Raw genomic sequence first — 19,877 nt, forward strand, 5'->3', positions numbered from 1 at the left:
AATGATGGTGTAAGAGAGTGAAGGTGGACTCAAGCCACCCCTATTCCAGTTAGGCTTGTATTAATATGTTGGACTTGTTGCCCTCTCGATTTAGCATTTTTCTTTTGCCCGGAATGTTTCTATATGCCAAAGGAAGCTAAAGACTTGTGAGCTCTTACTGTATGTTCAGTGCACTTGTCTATGTTTAACCATCTGTTCATTTCCAGCAAAGCATTCTGTGTGTTGTTTTCCCTGTGAGTAGTGCTGAGTCAAGTTTATGTTGTAGCAGCTTAGGAGTGTGGGCATAAGGTTTGTGAGTGACAGATGGACGTTATTTATGCATTGGCTTCCCTTCACTCAGTCTCAGTAGTTACAGAGGGCTTGTATAGTGAGCAAGACATATGTTGATGAGTAGTGGCTAGCAGATAGGTGGTGTAAACATCCTGACTTTGCATACTGCATCTTGTCACAAAGGGATGAATAGGATGATGAGACAACCCTGATGGAGTGTATTCTCCTGACAGAAGATTGCAGATGATCGGAGAATGCGTGCTGTCAGAAGTAGCTGTAACAGAGAATGTCTGGGTGTTATGACCGCAGTGGGGAAGGACACAGAGAAGCAGGCCATTTCCCTATAGACAGGTGTGGTGTAGTCCCCAAACCAGGGACATCTGTATTGAAAGTCAAAATCCATCAGTAACAAGGCAATTGTTGGAGGGCAGTAAGGAGGTGAGCCAATCAGTCAAGTGTGGTAGTCACAGTTGAGCTGCTATCTGCTGTCCAGTTGCCCTCTGGCCCTTTACAGACAAGGGGTGTCCCAGTGTGCTGTTGGGTGAATCACACTCACTTGTATGCCGCAGGCCTCCGTTGCCTCCAGGCTTCTTGTCCTCAGGAGCTGCCGCAAACAATGCATGGGACACCAAGTTATTTGTAACAATCAAACTTTTACTAAATAGTCCAAGTTAATCAGGTGGGTACAGGTGGGACAGGGCACAGCAATGCAGACTTTCTTCCTCCTTTGTACGACTACTTTTCTGTTTTGCCACCCATTCATTCCGGACTACCCCCAAGCCCGCTGTCTCCATCAAACTCAGAGATTTGTTGGCAACTCTGGCAGTGCACCCAGGACCGACCAACTGTCCCCCTCGTAATTCTTCGACCACCGACCTCATGAAGTCAGAAGACCAGGCCCCCTCCATTGTACCTGGCCCAAGCTCTAGGCTCTAGATGCTGTTGGAATGTCCTTCAGGGATCTCCATTTGCCTTGAACGTTTGGCCCATGCTGCCCCTAGCAACCCATCCCACCTGAACTTGAACTTCACTATAGACTTCACTGGCTGACACTGAACTTCCTGTAACCAGGAAGTCCCCCCTTCTTATCAGCACTAGTGCCCACCCACTGGGCTAATCCTATTCTTTACCATTTCCTATCTTACAAGCTAACCTATATTCCTGTATCACCTGTCAGGTTCCCTTTATGCCAGATTGAACTGTTTCTGTTTAGTTTTAGTGTCAGAGAGCCAGTGTATAATCATCACATGCTGCAAAAATGCTGAAAGGAGGGTCATGCTACACAATTCAAAAAAATCCAAGCAGCTCAAAAAAGCAAGGAAAAATAATCAAGCATGGGCATACCATTTTTGAAATCTATATTCACTTTGTAGGTTCAGTGAAAAGCTTGTGTGAACATACTGTGGATAGCGTGCAATGGTTTCACACTGAGACTGGACATTTTTAAAAGACTTTCTGACACTTTGTGAGACTAGATAGTCTAACTACCATGACTAGCAACTAGAGATGACCGAATGTATTCGAGTGGAATTGAATTCTCCTCAAATTTTATGATATTTGTATTCTCCACAATGCAGCTGCCATTTGGATGAACTATAAAAAGCCAGGAAAATGGTTAATAAAAATAATAACAATAATAATGATATCGAAAAAAGAAAAAAGGAAATGCCAGCTCACCAACAATAGTAATCTAGTCTGCATGGAAATCAAGATCCAACCTTTCATGCGGCAAGTGGAGAAACATGAAGCAATGTATTTTGAACGTACACAAACGATCTTTGTCAAAGCCACTCACCTGTCCCACCCTGCCCAGAGCCCGCCATCTCCACGGCTCACAGTCTGGTCCTTCCCTTCTTCTTTACCTTTTCCCACGTCCTGCTCATCTTCTTTAGCCTCTTCACTCCAGGTCATGGCTTCTGGCTCTTCTAGGCCTCAGACATCACTGTGCGCCATGCTGTCAGGGCGTACATTGTGATGTCATGATGTTATGTCGCATGTTGCCCAAGTGACGGCATGTTTCATAGTGACATCTGAGGCCTAGTTGAGCTGAAAGCCTTCGTGTCTCCCCTTTTCCTCATAGATTGTAAGCTTGCGAGCAGGGCCCTCATTCCTCCTGGTATCTGTTTTGAACTGTGATTTCTGTTATGCTGTAATGTCTATTGTCTGTACAAGTCCCTTCTATAAGTTGTAAAGCGCTGCGGAATATGTTGGCGCTATATAAATAAAATTTATTATTATTATTATAAGAGGCCAAAGTGGAGAGAGACCCCAGAACGTAATAATTAACATTTAGCTGGCACTATAGACTCATGCTTTTATATGTCTGAGAATATCTTAGTAATTTTTAACATCCTTAAAGTTTTTACATAAAGGATGATGTTCGCCCTTACATATATTATTTATAAAGTATACATTAACTATGGAAGGAAGAAAAGAAGTCATTTCCATCCATGCCCAGCACATAACATAGTGAATGCTTTCACCTCTTACCGCTTGTCCTGCACTGACTACTTCCAGTTGTTGCTGCGGTTGCCAACGTTGCAGGCTTTCTTAGGCCTCTATGTTTTGGCCTCGGCCCATTCTCCTGCCTTTTAATGGCGTTTCTACAATGAGGTGTACTATTGCGAGAATTTTCTACAGGTGAGCTGACATGCCATACAAAACACTAATATCAAACAGGTTTTTTTTACGTCCTAAATGGCAGGTCAATTTTTTGATTTTGTATGTTCGTCCCCCCTTCTTCAAAGAGCCATATCTGTTTTATTTTTCTGCTGACTTAGCCATAAGAGGACTTGTTTTTTGCAAGAGTCAAATGCACTGCCAATGATTATCAACTTATCCCCCATGCTGTGGACAGTAGGGTTGAGCGACTTTCATTTTTTTAAGATCGAGTAGGGTTTTGGGAAACCCGATTTTGTCCAGAGTCGAGTCGAGTGCAGTCGGCCGATTATCGCTAAAAGTCGGGGATCGACCGAAACACGAAACCCAATGCAAGTCAATGGGGAAGCATAGTCGGCAGTGAGTGGAGGCCAGGAAAACACCTACAGTGCCCATTTTAATGCCAAAAACATCCATTCTTGTTTCTGAAGCTTGCCAATCTTAATTAACTGTATAATAATAGTTGGGCATAGGGAATTGGGTGAAAGTTGTGGGGGGAGTAGGGCTGGCTCAAGTTTTTCGTGGGCCCAGGAAATGCGGACTACGTCACGGCGGTGTTGCAGGGAAAGGTAAGTATTTAAAAGTTGCAAGTGCTGTGATCCTGAGCAAGCAGGGGGGGGGCCCACTCGTTCGCATTGCCACTGGCACAGGGCCCCTCAAAGTACGGCGGTGTGTTTGCATGGCGGGGGCGCCTCCCACCAGCAGCGACACTTTTGCGTACTCTGAGGGGCCCTGTGCCAGTGACGTCGCCAACGAGTATGCCCCCCCACCTGATGAAGGAACCTGCACTTTCATCTGCACCTTCCTCTTTGTCCCTGTGTAAGGTGGTATAACATGCGGGAAGGGGAACCTTACTTTCAGCAGGGACAGATTCTGGCTGTGTAGAGTACAAGGGGAATGTAGTGGTCTAGGTCAATGTACCAGCAGACTCATTTAGCAGTGGCTGGGCAATGGGCAGGATGAGGAGGAAACAGATATAGGGCCAAAGAATAAAGTAGGCTACATGCAGTTCAAAATTGGTAACAGGACTAAACAGGCGGCATTGCTTTGTTCAGTGGAGTAGCAAACCCAAGAGCAGCAGACACTGTTTCAAGGGCCTAACCACACTAGTAGGCCAAATGCAGTTTAATATCTGATAGTATAGGGCGAAAGCCAGAATGTGGAAGCTCAGCTTTGTTCAGTTGAGGACAACACCAGGGAGGGGCAGACACCTTTAGTAGGCCGGAAAAGCCTATTGCATTTTTTAAAATGGTAATTTGGAGCAGAAGGTTGAAGCTCAGCTTTATTTACTTGAGGGCAACACCAGGGAGGGGCAGAAGCCGTTAGTAGGCCCTAACCACCATTTTTTTTTTTTAAACCACATAATGAGAGCCGGAAGGTTGAAGCTCAGCTTTATTTAGTTGAGGACAACACCAGGGAGGGACACACAGACAGACACCTTTAGTAGGCCTGAAAAGCCTATTGCATTTTTCAAAATGGTAATTTGGAGCAGAAGGTTGAAGCTCAGCTTTATTTAGTTGAGGGCAACACCAGGGAGGGGCAGAAGCCGTTAGTAGGCCCTAACCACCATTTTTTTTTTAAAACCACATAATGAGAGCCGGAAGGTTGAAGCTCAGCTTTATTTAGTTGAGGACAACACCAGGGAGGGGCAGAAGCCGTTAGTAGGCCCTAACCACCATTTTTTTTTTTTAAACCACATAATGAGAGCCGGAAGGTTGAAGCTCAGCTTTATTTAGTTGAGGACAACACCAGGGAGGGGCACACAGACAGACACCTTTAGTAGGCCTGAAAAGCCTATTGCATTTTTCAAAATGGTAATTTGGAGCAGAAGGTTGAAGCTCAGCTTTATTTAGTTGAGGGCAACACCAGGGAGGGGCAGAAGCCGTTAGTAGGCCCTAACCACCATTTTTTTTTTAAAACCACATAATGAGAGCCGGAAGGTTGAAGCTCAGCTTTATTTAGTTGAGGACAACACCAGGGAGGGGCAGAAGCCGTTAGTAGGCCCTAACCACCATTTTTTTTTTTAAAACCACATAATGAGAGCCGGAAGGTTGAAGCTCAGCTTTATTTAGTTGAGGACAACACCAGGGAGGGGCAGAAGCCGTTAGTAGGCCCTAACCACCATTTTTTTTTTTAAAACCACATAATGAGAGCCGGAAGGTTGAAGCTCAGCTTTATTTAGTTGAGGACAACACCAGGGAGGGGCACACAGACAGACACCTTTTGTAGGCCTGAAAAGCCTATTGCATTTTTCAAAATGGTAATTTGGAGCAGAAGGTTGAAGCTCAGCTTTATTTAGTTGAGGGCAACACCAGGGAGGGGCAGAAGCCGTTAGTAGGCCCTAACCACCATTTTTTTTTTAAAACCACATAATGAGAGCCGGAAGGTTGAAGCTCAGCTTTATTTAGTTGAGGACAACACCAGGGAGGGGCAGAAGCCGTTAGTAGGCCCTAACCACCATTTTTTTTTTTAAAACCACATAATGAGAGCCGGAAGGTTGAAGCTCAGCTTTATTTAGTTGAGGACAACACCAGGGAGGGGCAGAAGCCGTTAGTAGGCCCTAACCACCATTTTTTTTTTTAAAACCACATAATGAGAGCCGGAAGGTTGAAGCTCAGCTTTATTTAGTTGAGGACAACACCAGGGAGGGGCACACAGACAGACACCTTTAGTAGGCCTGAAAAGCCTATTGCATTTTTTAAAATGGTAATTTGGAGCAGAAGGTTGAAGCTCAGCTTTATTTAGTTGAGGGCAACACCAGGGAGGGGCAGAAGCCGTTAGTAGGCCCTAACCACCATTTTTTTTTTTTAAACCACATAATGAGAGCCGGAAGGTTGAAGCTCAGCTTTATTTAGTTGAGGGCAACACCAGGGAGGGGCAGAAGCCGTTAGTAGGCCCTAACCACCATTTTTTTTTTTTAAACCACATAATGAGAGCCGGAAGGTTGAAGCTCAGCTTTATTTAGTTGAGGGCAACACCAGGGAGGGGCAGAAGCCGTTAGTAGGCCCTAACCACCATTTTTTTTTTTTAAACCACATAATGAGAGCCGGAAGGTTGAAGCTCAGCTTTATTTAGTTGAGGGCAACACCAGGGAGGGGCAGAAGCCGTTAGTAGGCCCTAACCAAAGTTGAAGGCCAAATGCAGTTTAATTTCTGATACTATAGGCCGAAAGCCAGAAGGTGGAAGTTCCGATTTAGACAGTGGAGGACAATTTGAATTAGGGACTGCAGACAGACTTAGTAGGCTGTCCCCTGTGGACCATGCATCCACCACATTAACCCATTGCGCCGTAATGGACACGTAATCTTCCGTGGCCATGCCTACAGGTCCATGCGTCTGTTGTCAGGTGCACCTTTGTACTCACAGATTGCCAGAGTGCATGGACAATGCGGTCTTCTACATGCTGGTGGAGGGTTGGGATGGCTTTTCTCGCAAAAGAAGTGTCGACTGGTTAGCTTGTAGCGTGGTACAGCGTAGTCCATCATGGCCTTATTAATAGTAAATAAAATATATAACTAGGCTCTATGAACTTTTAAATAGGTTCCAGGGGTACACGGGCAGCATTGGTGTGGTCAGTGGAGGAGTATTGCAAGTAGGGGCTGCAGACAGGCTATCAAAGGCCTAAAATAACAAACAGTAGGCAGTCATGGCAGTTTTACATCGGTTACATGGATACACAGGCAGGCACTCCAGGCAGCATTGTGGTCAGTGGAGGAGTATTGCAAGTAGGGGCCGCAGACAGGCTATCAAAGGCCTAAAATAACAAACAATAGGCTCATGGCAGTTTTACAGCGGTTACATGGATACACGGGCAGGCAGCTTGGTGGTCAGTGGAGGAGTATTTAAAGTAGGGACCGCAGACAGGCTTCAAAGGCCTAACATAAGAAAATGGGCTGGCTGTAGGCACTTTATAATTGGTTCCAGGGGTACACGGGCAGCAGTGGTCTGGTCAGTGGAGGAGTATTTAAAGTAGGGACCGCAGACAGGCTATCAAAGGCCTAACATAACAAACAATAGGCTCATGGCAGTTTCACAGCGGTTACATGGATACACGGGCAGGCAGCTTGGTGGTCAGTGGAGGAGTATTGCAAGTAGGGGCTGCAGACAGGCTATCAAAGGCCTAAAATAACAAACAGTAGGCAGTCATGGCAGTTTTACATCGGTTACATGGATACACAGGCAGGCACTCCAGGCAGCATTGTGGTCAGTGGAGGAGTATTGCAAGTAGGGGCCGCAGACAGGCTATCAAAGGCCTAAAATAACAAACAATAGGCTCATGGCAGTTTTACAGCGGTTACATGGATACACGGGCAGGCAGCTTGGTGGTCAGTGGAGGAGTATTTAAAGTAGGGACCGCAGACAGGCTTCAAAGGCCTAACATAAGAAAATGGGCTGGCTGTAGGCACTTTATAATTGGTTCCAGGGGTACACGGGCAGCAGTGGTCTGGTCAGTGGAGGAGTATTTAAAGTAGGGACCGCAGACAGGCTATCAAAGGCCTAAAATAACAAACAATAGGCTCATGGCAGTTTCACAGCGGTTACATGGATACACGGGCAGGCAGCTTGGTGGTCAGTGGAGGAGTATTGCAAGTAGGGGCCGCAGACAGGCTATCAAAGGCCTAAAATAACAAACAATAGGCTCATGGCAGTTTTACAGCGGTTACATGGATACACAGGCAGCTTGGTGGTGAGTGGAGGAGTAGTGCAAGGAGTGTCTGTCCCAGTACTCCCAAAATATAAATAGATGTTAATGTCTCGCAAAACAACCAAAACAAAAAAAAAAGGTGGCATACTTAGGTACAGGGGTGGGCTCATCTACTGAGTTTCTGACATAGTAATTTGGCAGTAACTATTTAATGGTGCCAATATAGGACACAGACACAGACTACTTTAAGTTGCATCATAGATGTCTACAAATTTGTATTGTCAGTGCCAGACATTGAATGATGTCAGCGAATAGACTAAAGATTGGTGGAGCTGTGCGACATAATTTTGCACGTGGTAGAGCACATTTTGAGCTGGGGTAGGGGGGAACTCTCTTGAGGCCGGCGGGACCGCCCCAGGGCCCCTCATGTTACAACGGTGTGTCTGACGTTGGGTGCGCACCACCACCGCCAGAGACACTACATTGTACTATGAGGGACCCAGTAGCAATGCCGTCAACCAAAAGCGAGCACACCCACCTCTTCAGACAAACAGCAGTCTCACGGGTGCTTGCGCCAAGTCGCGATACCACGGCCCCGTGTGGGGAGTTTTGCCATTTAGGGAGGTGTAAACATGTCGTATGCTGTACAATCAGCTGCAGCAAATTAGACATTAGAAAAGTAATTCACAGGCAAGAGCTTTTCATAGGAAAGCTAGGTGTCGGCCGGGCAAGGTGGGGCAAAAGATTTCGAAATCCAGTTGTGGTTCATTTTAATGAATGTTAGATCGTCAACATTTTGGGTAGCCAGACGAGTCCTTTTTTCGGTTAATATTGAACCTGCAGCACTGAATACTCTTTCTGATAGGACACTTGCTGCCGGGCAAGCAAGCTCCTGCAATGCATATTCTGCCAATTCTGGCCAGGTGTCTAATTTGGAGGCCCAGTAATCAAATGGGAATGACGGTTGAGGGAGAACATCGATAAGGGATGAAAAATAGTTAGTAACCATACTGGACAAATGTTGTCTCCTGTCACTTTCAATTGATGCAGCAGTACCTGTCCTGTCTGCGGTCATAGCAAAATCACTCCACAACCTGGTCAGAAAACCCCTCTGTCCAATGCCACTTCTGATGTGTGCACCCCTAACACTCCTAGTCTGCTGCCCCCTGGAGCTCGTGTGAGAACGATCACGTGCGCTGTGTGCTGGGAATGCCTGAAGCAAACGGTCAACAAGAGTTGATTGTTTGGTTGCTAATATTAGTTCCAAGTTCTCATGTGGCATAATATTTTGCAATTTGCCTTTATAGCGTGGATCAAGGAGGCAGGCCAACCAGTAATCGTCATCGTTCATCATTTTCGTAATGCGTGTGTCCCTTTTTAGGATACGTAAGGCATAATCCGCCATGTGGGCCAAAGTTCCAGTTGTCAAATCTCCGGTTGTGATTGGTTGAGGGGCAGTTGCAGGCAAATCTACGTCACTTGTGTCCCTCAAAAAACCAGAACCCGGCCGTGACACGCAACCAAATTCCTGTGCCCCCGGGAAAGGTTCGGCATTAAAAATATACTCATCCCCATCATCCTCCTCGTCCTCCACCTCCTCTTCGCCCGCTACCTCGTCCTGTACACTGCCCTGACCAGACAATGGCTGACTGTCATCAAGGCTTTCCTCTTCCTCTGGTGCAGACGCCTGCTCCTTTATGTGCGTCAAACTTTGCATCAGCAGACGCATTAGGGGGATGCTCATGCTTATTACGGCGTTGTCTGCACTAACCAGCCGTGTGCATTCCTCAAAGCACTGAAGGACTTGACACATGTCTTGTATCTTAGACCACTGCACACCTGACAACTCCATGTCTGCCATCCTACTGCCTGCCCGTGTATCCTCCCACAAATAAATAACAGCACGCCTCTGTTCGCACAGTCTCTGAAGCATGTGCAGTGTTGAGTTCCACCTTGTTGCAACGTCTATGATTAGGCGATGCTGGGGAAGGTTCAAAGACCGCTGATAGGTCTGCATACGGCTGGCGTGTACAGGCGAACGTCGGATATGTGAGCAAAGTGCACGCACTTTGAGGAGCAGGTCGGAGAACCCAGGATAAGTTTTCAATAAGCACTGCACCACCAGGTTTAAGGTGTGAGCCAGGCAAGGAATGTGTTTCAGTTGGGAAAGGGAGATGGCAGCCATGAAATTCCTTCCGTTATCACTCACTACCTTGCCTGCCTCAAGATCTACTGTGCCCAGCCACGACTGCGTTTCTTGTTGCAAGAACTCGGACAGAACTTCCGCGGTGTGTCTATTGTCGCCCAAGCACTTCATAGCCAATACAGCCTGCTGACGCTTGGCAGTAGCTGGCCCATAATGGGACAACTGGTGTGCAACAGTGTCATCTGCCGATGGAGTGGTTGGCAGACTGCGTTCTGTGGAAGAGCTGTAGCTTCTGCAGGAGGACGAGGAGGAGGAGGAGGAGGGGGTGCGAACGCCTACAGCCAACTGTTTCCTAGACCGTGGGCTAGGCACAACTGTCCCTAAATTGATGTCGCCTGTGGACCCTGCATCCACCACATTCACCCAGTGTGCCGTGATGGACACATAACGTCCCTGGCCATGCCTACTGGTCCATGCATCTGTAGTCAGGTGCACCTTTGTACTCACAGATTGCCTGAGTGCATGGACGATGCGCTGTTTAACATGCTGGTGCAGGGCTGGGATGGCTTTTCTGGAAAAAAAGTGTCGACTGGGTAGCTCGTATCGTGGTTCAGCGTACTCCATCAGGGCTTTGAAAGCTTCGCTTTCAACTAACCGGTAGGGCATCATCTCTAACGAGATTAGTCTAGCTATGTGGGCGTTAAAACCCTGTGTACGCGGATGCGAGGATAAGTACTTCCTTTTTCTAACCAGAGTCTCATGTAGGGTGAGCTGGACTGGAGAGCTGGAGATCGTGGAACTTTCGGGTGTGCCGGTGTACATGGCAGACTGAGAGACGGTTGGAGACGGTATTGTTTCCGCCGGTGCCCTAGATGCAATATTTCCTCCTACAAAACTGGTGATTCCCTGACCCTGACTGCTTTTGGCTGGCAAAGAAACCTGCACAGATACTGCCTGTGGTGCGGAAAATGGTGGCCTTACAGTGACGGAAGGGATGTTGCGTTGCTGACTAGCTTCATTGGCCGAGGGTGCTACAACCTTGAGGGACGTTTGGTAGTTAGTCCAGGCTTGAAAATGCATGGTGGTTAAGTGTCTATGCATGCAACTAGTATTTAGACTTTTCAGATTCTGACCTCTGCTTAAGCTAGTTGAACATTTTTGACAGATGACTTTGCGCTGATCAGTTGGATGTTGTTTAAAAAAATGCCAGACTGCACTCTTCCTAGACTCGGATCCCTTTTCAGGGATTGCAGACTGAGCTTTAACCGGATGGCAACGCTGTGCTCCAACAGGTTTTGGCTTTGACACGCGTTTTGGGCCAGATACGGGCCCGGCAGATGTAACCTGTTGCGATGTTGATGCCTGCTGCGGCCCCTCCTCCACCTCCGCTTCTGAACTACTGCCGCCTGCACCCTGTTCCCCCAATGGCTGCCAATCGGGGTCAATAACTGGGTCATCTATTACCTCCTCTTCGAGCTCGTGTGCAACTTCGTCTGTGTCACTGTGTCGGTCGGTGGTATAGCGTTCGTGGCGGGGCAACATAGTCTCATCAGGGTCTGATTGTGGATCTGTACCCTGAGAGGGCAATGTGGTGGTCTGAGTCAAAGGAGCAGCATAGTACTCTGGCTGTGGCTGTGCATCAGTGCACTCCATGTCAGAATATACTTGTAATGGGCATGGCCTGTTAAATGTTTCACTTTCTAAGCCAGGGACGGTATGTGTAAAGAGCTCCATGGAGTGACCCGTTGTGTCGCCTGCTGCATCCTTCTCTCTTGTTGTAGTTTTTGCTGAGGAGGACAAGGAAGCGACTTGTCCCTGACCGTGAACATCCACAAGCGACGCGCTGCTTTTACATTTACCAGTTTCGGAAGAGGAGGCAAAAGAGCTAGAGGCTGAGTCTGCAATGTAAGCCAAAACTTGCTGTTGCTGCTCCGCCTTTAAAAGCGGTTTTCCTACTCCCAGAAAAGAGAGCGTTCGAGGCCTTGTGTAGCCTGACGACGAAACTGGCTCCACAGCTCCAGACTTAGGTGGAATATTTTTATCCCCACGACCACCTGATGCTCCTCTACCACTACCATCATTACCAGCTGACAATGAACGCCCACGACGACCTCTTGCACCAGACTTCCTCATTGTTTTAAAATCTTAACCAAAGTAACTTTATTTGTTGCTGTCAAACAACTTACACGGTGAGCTATAACTTCAGTATGATTTCAATATCCCTTAACAGGTTGGTGAGACCACAAGGAAAATCAGGCACAATGTTACACACTCTGTTTTCTGTGGCACAAAATCACAGAGATGACACACACGCAGGACTGTCACTCAAGCACTAATGTCAATATTAATCTCCCACCTAATTTATTTTTTTTTTTTTCTCAGGGAGACTTTAGAAACCAAATAATATTAAAAAAAAAAAAAAAAAAGGCTTTCTATGGCCCACAATTAGAGAGAGAGAGGTGGCACACCCAGGAGTCAAGACTGGCACACAAGCTGAGAGGGCAATATTACTCTCCCACTGTTTTTTTATGTATTTTTTGTTTTTTCAGGGAGACTTTAGAAACCCAATAATATTTTAAAAAAAAAATAAATAGGCTTTCTATGGCCCACTGAATGAGAGGGAGAGAGGTGGCACACCCAGGAGTCAAGACTGGCACACAAGCTGAAAGGGCAATATTACTCTCCCACTGTTTTTTTAGGTTTTTTTTTTTTTTTCAGGGAGACTTTAGAAACCCAATAATATTTAAAAAAAAAAATAAATAGGCTTTCTATGGCCCACTGAATGAAAGGGAGAGAGGTGGCACACCCAGGAGTCAAGACTGGCACACAAGCTGAAAGGGCAATATTACTCTCCCACTGTTTTTTTAGGTTTTTTTTTTTTTTTCAGGGAGACTTTAGAAACCCAATAATATTTTAAAAAAAAAATAAATAGGCTTTCTATGGCCCACTGAATGAAAGGGAGAGAGGTGGCACACCCAGGAGTCAAGACTGGCACACAAGCTGAAAGGGCAATATTACTCTCCCACTGTTTTTTTATGTATTTTTTGTTTTTTCAGGGAGACTTTAGAAACCCAATAATATTTAAAAAAAAAAATAAATAGGCTTTCTATGGCCCACTGAATGAGAGGGAGAGAGGTGGCACACCCAGGAGTCAAGACTGGCACACAAGCTGAAAGGGCAATATTACTCTCCCACTGTTTTTTTAGGTTTTTTTTTTTTTTTCAGGGAGACTTTAGAAACCAAATAATATAAAAAAAAAAAAAAAAAAAAAATAGGCTTGCTATAGCCCACTGAATGAGAGATAGCACACACAGCAGTGGCACACAAGCCCTGACTGAGGCCAATATTTTTCTCCCACTGATTGATGTAGTGTTTTTGTGTTGAGGTAGAATTTAGAACACAAATCACGGAAAAAATAAATAGGCTTTCTATGGCCCACTGAATGAAAGGGAGAGAGGTGGCACACCCAGGAGTCAAGACTGGCACACAAGCTGAAAGGGCAATATTACTCTCCCACTGTTTTTTTATGTATTTTTTGTTTTTTCAGGGAGACTTTAGAAACCCAATAATATTTAAAAAAAAAAATAAATAGGCTTTCTATGGCCCACTGAATGAGAGGGAGAGAGGTGGCACACCCAGGAGTCAAGACTGGCACACAAGCTGAAAGGGCAATATTACTCTCCCACTGTTTTTTTAGGTTTTTTTTTTTTTTTTCAGGGAGACTTTAGAAACCCAATAATATTTTAAAAAAAAAATAAATAGGCTTTCTATGGCCCACTGAATGAGAGGGAGAGAGGTGGCACACCCAGGAGTCAAGACTGGCACACAAGCTGAAAGGGCAATATTACTCTCCCACTGTTTTTTTAGGTTTTTTTTTTTTTTTCAGGGAGACTTTAGAAACCCAATAATATTTAAAAAAAAAAATAAATAGGCTTTCTATGGCCCACTGAATGAAAGGGAGAGAGGTGGCACACCCAGGAGTCAAGACTGGCACACAAGCTGAAAGGGCAATATTACTCTCCCACTGTTTTTTTATGTATTTTTTGTTTTTTCAGGGAGACTTTAGAAACCCAATAATATTTTTTAAAAAAAATAAATAGGCTTTCTATGGCCCGCTGAATGAGAGGGAGAGAGGTGGCACACCCAGGAGTCAAGACTGGCACACAAGCTGAAAGGGCAATATTATTCTCCCACTGTTTTTTTAGGTTTTTTTTTTTTTTTCAGGGAGAATTAGAAACCAAATAATATTAAAAAAAAAAAATAAATAGGCTTTCTATGGCCCACTGAATGAGAGGGAGAGAGGTGGCACACCCAGGAGTCAAGACTGGCACACAAGCTGAAAGGGCAATATTACTCTCCCACTGTTTTTTTAGGTTTTTTTTTTTTTTTCAGGGAGACTTTAGAAACCAAATAATATTAAAAAAAAAAAAAAAAAAAAAAAAAAAATAGGCTTGCTATAGCCCACTGAATGAGAGATAGCACACACAGCAGTGGCACACAAGCCCTGACTGAGGCCAATATTTTTCTCCCACTGATTGATGTAGTGTTTTTGTGTTGAGGTAGAATTTAGAACACAAATCACGGAAAAAATAAATAGGCTTTCTATGGCCCACTGAATGAAAGGGAGAGAGGTGGCACACCCAGGAGTCAAGACTGGCACACAAGCTGAAAGGGCAATATTACTCTCCCACTGTTTTTTTATGTATTTTTTGTTTTTTCAGGGAGACTTTAGAAACCCAATAATATTTTTTAAAAAAAATAAATAGGCTTTCTATGGCCCACTGAATGAGAGGGAGAGAGGTGGCACACCCAGGAGTCAAGACTGGCACACAAGCTGAAAGGGCAATATTACTCTCCCACTGTTTTTTTAGGTTTTTTTTTTTTTTCAGGGAGACTTTAGAAACCAAATAATATTAAAAAAAAAAAAAAAAAATAGGCTTGCTATAGCCCACTGAATGAGAGATAGCACACACAGCAGTGGCACACAAGCCCTGACTGAGGCCAATATTTTTCTCCCACTGATTGATGTAGTGTTTTTGTGTTGAGGTAGATTTTAGAACACAAATCACGGAAAAAATAAATAGGCTTTCTATGGCCCACTCAGTGAGAGATGGCACACACAGGGATGGCACTGTAGCAGAAATGCCAATCTTAATCTCCCACAAAAAAAAAAAAAAAAAAAAAAAAAAACTGTCCTACAATTACTATCTCCCTGCAGTAATGTAAGCCAGGTATGGCAGGCAGCAATAGGAGTGGACTGATGCACAAATTAAATAAAAAGTGTGGACAAACAAAAAAGATAGCTGTGCAGAAAGGAAGGAACAAGAGGATATGTGCTTTGAAAAAAGCAGTTGGTTTCCACAGTGGCGTACACACAGCAATACAGCTATCACGGAGCCTTCTAGGGCAGCCCAATGAGCTACAGCGCTGAGGGGAAAAAAAAAAAAAAATAGCTTCCACAGTCCCTGCACACCGAAGGTGGTGTTGGACAGTGGAAATCGCTGCAGCACAAGCGGTTTGGTGGTTAGTGGACCCTGCCTAACGCTCTCCCTGCTTCTGACGAAGCGGCAGCAACCTCTCCCTAAGCTCAGATCAGCAGCAGTAAGATGGCGGTCGGCGGGAACGCCCCTTTATAGCCCCTGTGACGCCGCAGACAGCAAGCCAATCACTGCAATGCCCTTCTCTAAGATGGTGGGGACCAGGATCTATGTCATCACGCTGCCCACACTCTGCGTTCACCTTCATTGGCTGAGAAATGGCGCTTTTCGCGTCATTGAAACGCGACTTTGGCGCGAAAGTCGCGTACCGCATGGCCGACAAGCACAGGGGTCGGATCGGGTTTCATGAGACGCCGACTTAGCCAAAAGTCGGCGACTTTTGAAAATGATCGACCCGTTTCGCTCAACCCTAGTGGACAGATATTAATGTATAAACATTCGTTTGGGTACCCATTACTATTACTCCCCTGACTATGAAATCATGGGGTGCGAATGAGTTATAATGACAGCCGAAGGTCTGCTTAAGACATTCTCCTGCATCATCTAGCCATGGACTGGACTATATAAGAGATTAAGAGATTCTGATTTTTACTATATACAACACTGATCACAGGTTTAAGGTTCCTGAGGGGACTTAAAAAAATCAAATGTAAAAGAAAACAAAAGAAAAGTTGAATAGTTATATAGCCTACAGGAAATTTCCTTTGATATCTTTCAGTAAGTTGTTGTAAATAGTTGAAACCATACAAAATGGAGCAAAAGAACACATAAAATGGAGACCACTCTAACAGTTTGAGCTCTTGGCTCATAAGGTGCAAAATAGTATTTCTTATCATTGGTTTTCTTAAAGATAACATAATATTAACGACCTAGGAGACCCATTAATCTGGGTGCTAGGAAAAACATAGTTGTATATGTTACATATGACACATTCACCTGCCAAATATGGAGGAGATCATCTATGTATCTTCCATATCAATGATTATGGCCACATTGAACATGTAAAAAATGAAATGACGTTCCTAGCAGAACTTTTTCTTTTCCTAATGTTCCAGAGACACTGATGTATGTTAGATAGGGAGCAATTCATACTTGCAAACACAGCTCCAATCATTATAAAGAAATACTAGCAAGTACATTTTTGGACTCATTAAGGTGAAAAATTAATTGCTGCTGAAAGGTGAAAACTCTCCTCAGTATTTATGTTGCAGTCCTAAATGACATATTAGGTTATTTTCATTAATGAGATCCTTGCCTTGATTCTTCAGCAACAACTTATAAATAAAGCATCCGCGAGCACAAGGCCATCGTTACAATTCTTTGTAGGTTACACAGATGAATGAACACTTGAATATCCCATGACAACACAATGATAAAGAAGTGATTGTCTGAGAGGCCAGACCAATAGAGATTCATTACATTACATCATTGCTCGTTGTCCATGTGACCTTTGTATTCACCCCTCAACCTGAACGCATGGGTCATCTGAAAGTAAGACGCTACATGAATACAACCACCATTTATGTGTTGTCATTTGGAAAATCGCTTTTACTTCAGACTTTAAGAAAATGCAGTTCATACAACACCCAAGTCATAGTATATTTGTATTAAAAATTCATTGTAATTTTCCATATACTCACTTTTGTGCAAAATTAAGGAAGTGCTCCATCTTTATTCTACTATTGTATGATATTTCCCACAAACCCATGAATGGACCTAAAACTACAAGCTGTATAAAAAACTTTTTTTTTTTAAAAAAAAAAAAGGTCATCCTCTATATACCACACCCAGGGCTGCCACCAGGAATTTCAGGGCTCCATAATGGAAAGATTTTTGGGGCTCCTTGAGCAGAGGTGTATCTAGCTCTTCCTGCACCCGGGGCAAAGGATCAGTTTGGCGCCCCCCCCCTCAGATTTCTGCCCCCTATAATGTCCTCAGATTTCTGCCCCCATAATGTCCTCAGATTTCTTCTGCCCCCATAATGTCCTCACATTTCTTCTGCCCCATAATGTCCTGATTCCTGCTCCTATCCCCTCCCTTTCCGGGTGCGGTTGCATATGGTGGAGAAATCTGAGGAACATATGGGGGGGATGGGGGCAGAAATCAGGACATTAGGGGGGCAGAAGAAATCTGAGCTCATTTTGGGTGCAGAAATCAGGACATTGCACCCATCCAGCCCCCTGGCTTGCTTCAGTCCTCACATAGTAGTATATAGCACAGCCCACATAGTAGTATACAGCACAGCCCACACAGTAGTATACAGCACAGCCCACACAGTAGTATACAGCACAGCCCACACAGTAGTATACAGCACAGCCCACACAGTAGTATACAGCACAGCCCACACAGTAGTATACAGCACTGCCCACACAGTAGTATACAGCACAGCCCACACAGTAGTATACAGCACAGCCCACCCAGTAGTATACAGCACAGCCCACATAGTAGTATACAGCACAGCCCACATAGTAGTATATAGCACTGCCCACATAGTAGTATACAGCACTGCCCACATAGTATATAGCAGCCCACGTAGTGTATAACATAGCCCACGTAGTATATAGCAGCTCACAAAGTATATAGCAGCCCACGCAGTATATAACACAGCCCACGTAGTAAATAGCAGCCCACGTAGTATATAGCAGCCCACCGTGCTCACGTAGTATATAACACAGCCCACGTAGTAAATAGCAGCCCACATAGTAAATAGCAGCCCACGTAGTAAATAGCAGCCCACGTAGTATATAGCAGCCCACCGTGCTCACATAGTATATAACACAGCCCACATAGTAAATAGCAGCCCACGTAGTATATAGCACAGCCCACGTAGTATATAGCACAGCCCACGTAGTAAATAGCAGCCCACGTAGTATATGGCAGCCCACGTAGTATATAGCACAGCCCACATAGTAAATAGCAGCCCACGTAGTATGTAGCAGCCAACGTAGTATATAGCAGCCCACGTAGTATATAAGAGTCCATACCTTTTCCTCCCAGCCAGGCTCTGCATCCCCCCGCAATCCTTTATTGCACACTTCCTGTTTGGCGTCACGCAGCTCATTCTCCGGGCACTGGATGGTCAGATGTCGCTCTGCGTATCCATGGCGACGCATTGTGGGCGGCTCTCCAGCAGCTGAGAAAGTCCCAGAGCCCCGTGCCGCCTCTTCTCTTCTAGCATGCATCGCAGGCTCTCCAGCAGCTGCAAAAGTCGCAGAGCTCTGTGCTGCCTCCTCTCTTCTAGCATGCACCTCGGGCTGCAGATGCCTGCCTCAGGGGCCACATGTGGCCTGGGGGCCGCGTGTTTGAGACCCCTGGCATAGATCAAGAACATTCTTGGGAACCGACGCACAGCACTTTCTCTGAGCCGACTGTCAATTTGACAGCCGGCTCAGAGAACGGAAGCGTCTCAGTGTGGGGGCGGCAGAATTCTGCCGACGGGGAGCCTCCTCCTTGGACCGTCGCATCAGGCGGCCTGCTGGCGCCCCCCTGTCGGCTGCGCCCAGGGCACATGCCCCGGCTGCCCCCCCTGGATACACCACTGTCCTTGAGACTCTGCCTAAGCTCCACCCCAGATCCGCTTCCATCCCTCAAACCTTTCACAGTCCCATCGCCCACTCTTGGAAAAACTCCACTTGGGTACCATATGCTCACCAATCACACATTAACAGTTCCCATCAAACACCATATCACATACATAGTCATTAGCTTTTGATTTGGCCAAAAGATTTTCTTAAGCTGCCACCACGACAAGGTAGACTCTTTTGGCTGGGCCCTACTCAACTCTAACCTATTAAACATTTCTTAAAATATCCAATACTCATTTTTAGGTATATTTTTATTTATTTTTTTTAAGGGAATGTGTAATTTACATTTTTTTAAAGGATCAATAATACCACATACAAGGGACAAATACCATCACACCATGACCAGACCACATTTTAGCACCACATAATAATCAAATAATACCACGTACAAGGAAAAAATACTGCCACACAGGATAGCTGACAGATCCTCTATATGCTACACCACACAGGAGAGCTGACAGATCCTCTATATACTACACCACACAGGAGAGCTGACAGATCATCTATATACTACACCACACAGAAGAGCTGACAGATCCTCTATATACTACACCACACAGGAGAGCTGACAGATCCTCTATATACTACACCACACAGGAGAGCTGACAGATCCTCTATATACTACACCACACAGGAGAGCTGACAGATCCTCTATATACTACACCACACAGGAGAGCTGACAGATCATCTATATACTACACCACACAGAAGAGCTGACAGATCCTCTATATACTACACCACACAGGAGAGCTGACAGATCCTCTATATACTACACCACACAGGAGAGCTGACAGATCCTCTATATACTACACCACACAGGAGAGCTGACAGATCCTCTATATACTACACCACACAGGAGAGCTGACAGATCATCTATATACTACACCACACAGAAGAGCTGACAGATCCTCTATATACTACACCACACAGGAGAGCTGACAGATCCTCTATATACTACACCACACAGGAGAGCTGACAGATCCTCTATATACTACACCACACAGGAGAGCTGACAGATCCTCTATATACTACACCACACAGGAGAGCTGACAGATCCTCTATATACTACACCACAC

Source organism: Ranitomeya variabilis, chromosome 3, assembly GCF_051348905.1.
Source record: "Ranitomeya variabilis isolate aRanVar5 chromosome 3, aRanVar5.hap1, whole genome shotgun sequence".
Lineage (NCBI taxonomy): Eukaryota > Metazoa > Chordata > Amphibia > Anura > Dendrobatidae > Ranitomeya > Ranitomeya variabilis.